The 3,464-nt window shown below is 46.0% G+C and overlaps 1 long non-coding RNA gene across 1 annotated transcript in view; it reads left to right on the top strand.

Moving 5' to 3' along the window:
* Nucleotides 1–2,566, top strand: part of LOC102480780 (uncharacterized) — an 8,417-nt gene extending 5,851 nt beyond the window's left edge. The window contains exons 2-3 of the long non-coding RNA XR_333984.3: nt 1,890–2,003; nt 2,337–2,566. This is a non-coding gene — a long non-coding RNA (uncharacterized LOC102480780). The remainder of the gene's footprint in view (nt 1–1,889; nt 2,004–2,336) is intronic.
* Nucleotides 2,567–3,464: the final 898 nt, after the last annotated feature.

Below are 3,464 nucleotides of genomic sequence, written 5' to 3'. Positions count from 1 at the left end.
TGCTTGCCCAAGATCCTGAGAGGAGAATGGAGGAGAAGGGGGTGCTAAGTGGCCAACCCCCTGGGGAGCTGTTTTCTCGCTTTCTGTCTCTCTGTCTCTTTTTCTGGTGAGCACATGCGCCCTATAGCAAAAACCTGAAGGGACAAACACAGAGAGTGGAGACAAGACAAGGTGCTGATCAAGTCTCGTTTATTGAGGAAGTATGACAAGCTTATATGCGCTCAGAAATAGGCGTGTCTGCTTATGCAGATAGATTTTTTAGGCAAAGGGAGGGACGGTTGGTCATGTGGTTTTTGGGAATCGGTTTGCTCGGTGGGGAAGCAGAAACTTAAGGTCTCCTTATACACAAAATGGCGGAGTACTCAAAATGGCGGATAGCTCTTAAGATGGCTCCTGTGTTGCTCACTTAATGCATCGCCCTCCACATGTCCCCCTTTTTTATTTTATAAAAAGAGGAGAAAAGCCTGGGGGAATCGTGCCTGTCTTAGGTTGGAGTCGTTTTTAGAGCCACATGTCTTATCCTTACTTGTCATTGGAGAATCCCATTGTGATGATGGGTTTCCTGTTTTAGGTGGAAGGACAATACAGCCATTGGGCTCAGACTCTCTTACCCGTCATTGGCTAACCAATTCAGCGCCTTAGGTGGGGAACAATCTAGGCTCTGTGTTCCTCCATCACTAGTTTATGGTAATGGACTTGGATAGGCTGTATTTTTATTGAGTTGATTTGTTGTTTAAGGAATGTCATGAGTTTATTAAAAAGAATAGGCCCCAAAGAGCAAACAATCAAAAGGCCGAAACGAGGACTGAGTAAAGGGAGCAGAAATGGGAGAAGTCCGTTCTACGTGGTCCATAAGGAGTTGTCGGCGAGTTGTTTTCTGTGCTTAAGATTTTTTTGTAGTTGATTTAGCTTATCATGTACTATGCCGGATTTGTTGGCGTAAAAGCAGCAATGTTTCTGTAAAGCTAGACAAAGACCACGTGTCCCAACCCGCAGGACAGTCGAACAGTCACCTGAGGGAGGGAGTGAGAGAAGGGACAAACACAGAGTGGAGACAAGACAAGGTGCTGATCAAGTCTCGTTTATTGAGGACGTATGGCAAGTTTATATGCGCTCAAAAATAGGCTTGTCTGCTTACGCAGATAGGTTTTTAGGCAATGGGAGGGACGGTTGGTCATGTGACTTCTGGGAATCGGTTTGCTTGGTGGGGGAATAGAAACTTAAGGTCTCCTTATACACAAAATGGCAGAATACCCAAAATGGCGGATAGCTCTTAAGATGGCTCCTGTTTTGCTCACTTAATGCATTGCCCTCCACACCCTATATTGTCTTTTTTTTTTTTTTTTTTTTTTTTTTATTTTTAATTTGCTATAGGTTGGGGACCAGCAGTTGGCGTAGTGGCTATGTAGCTGGACTCCCATGTAGTCGACCACAGTTCAGTTCCCAGACCCGGTGGCTTAAACTCACGCCGGGCACATATGTGTGCGTGCCCAAGATCCTGAGAGGAGAATGGAGGAGAAGGGGTTGCTAAGTGGCCAACCCCCTGGGGAGCTGTTTTCTCGCTTTCTGTCTCTCTGTCTCTTTTTCTGGTGAGCACATGCGCCCTATAGCAAAAACCTCTACCCAAAAAATATTTTGCTATAGGGTATGTGTGCTTACCAGAGAGACAGAGGGAAAGTGAGAAAGCACGCTCCACCCCCAAGCGGGAATGGCTATACCATAGTTCCTTCTCCTTCATTCTCGGGATTATGAGCTCGCAGACACATGCACCTAGACAGACTCTCAAGCTATAGGTCTGGCACTTGAACCATACAGTTGACCATGTAAGAACTAGCCACCTTAATCACCACATCACCAGCTGACCCCTAACTTTTTTCCCCTTTACCCAGATATCATTTTGAAGGACATGGCATTTATGAGTTGAGATTATTACTAAATGTAATGAGGAAGACGGGCAAATACGAGGCCACAACAGAATAAGGCTCTGCACTGAAGCAGACCTGGTAAGAGTTATAGATTTTAGGGGGGAGCAATAAAGACTGAAAAGTAAGAGTTAAGGTGCTTGGTTTCTTGGGTATTTGTAAGGAACAGGAGAGGTAAGGTCCGAGAACACAGTGGAAAGTCTGAAATTGTTTTACATATTGTAGTTATATACAATTACATTATTATAATTATAGCTATACTAATTAAGTAACCTAAATAAGAACAAGTTTAAAAGTTATTTTTTTAGCTTTTGCTATAGGGCATATGGGTTTATGTTATTCTTTGATCACAATGCTTGTTACTCCATTTTGTATTGCTTGACATATGTTACTCCATTTTGTACTGCTTCCAAGATGCTTGCCAAAAATATGTTAGGAAAGATATCTCCTCAACACCAGCTTGAGATAGACACCTGTCACGCTATCAGCCTGAGATAAGATGTGCTGACACGGACTGAGATAAACATGTTAGAGACACACTCGAAATGGCCCATAAAACCGAGGCCTTTCTGAACATTCATTGGAACCAACACTCGCTGCCGGAGGGTCCCACAATTGGGACCCTTGCTCCTCGCAGCCCTGAGTCACTCCATTCACACTGACAGCCGCAGCAGTCCTGAGTCATTGCCTGACTTGCAGAACAGCCATCCTCGCTGACCAGATTCTCGCTGTATCGGCTGGGTGCCAATAACAACCTATGCTAGTTCCTGCCCAGCCATCGGTGCTCGCCGGTTCACCACTCCATGCTCCATCTGCCTTGAGTTCGCCTCGCATTGACTGGGTTCTCGAGTGTCCAGACCTGTCATGACCTCCTAGCTGCCAGCCTACGACCACCCATGCCCTCGCGGATCACTTAATTTGTGAGTGTACCCGTTTGCTAATAAATGGATGTAAAATGCAGAATTGTGTAGGTTTCTGTGCGTAGGACGCTCAACCAGGGAACCTTTATTGTCCCTGACATTGTCCCCGAACCATAAGCCGCTACTAGTTACGTCGCACCTCAAGGTTCCCAAGAATTCTAAATATAATGTAAATATAAAATATTAGAAAGATATCTGCGATAGCTTGCCAGAGAGGGAAAGTGAGAAAGCATCCCCCTAGCAGGGATGACCATGCAGCAATCCCTTTACCTACCCTACCTTCTTCCCTGTGATTTTGGGCATGCACATACACATGATCCTGGACTCGAACCACAGGGTCAGCCATGTGGAATCTAACTGCCTTAACCATGCCAGCTGGATAGCCCAAGAAGAAACTTTCAAAAACTAACGGGGGCAGGAACCAGCAGTTAGCGTAATGGCTATGTCACTGGACTCCCACGTAGTTGACCGCGGTTCACGTCCCCGGACCTGGTGGCTTAAAACTCACGCCGGGCACGTGTGTGTGCATGCCCAAGATCCTGAGAGGAGAATGGAGGAGAAGGGACTGCGGCATGACCATCCCCCCTGGGGGGTGATTTCTCGCTTTCTGTCTCTATGTCTC

This window comes from Tupaia chinensis, unplaced genomic scaffold (assembly GCF_000334495.1).
Source record: "Tupaia chinensis unplaced genomic scaffold, TupChi_1.0 Scaffold000126_2, whole genome shotgun sequence".
NCBI classification, from domain to species: Eukaryota; Metazoa; Chordata; class Mammalia; order Scandentia; family Tupaiidae; genus Tupaia; species Tupaia belangeri.
The sequence above is the reverse complement of the archived record's forward strand: the minus strand, read 5'-3'. Positions and strand labels throughout refer to the sequence as shown.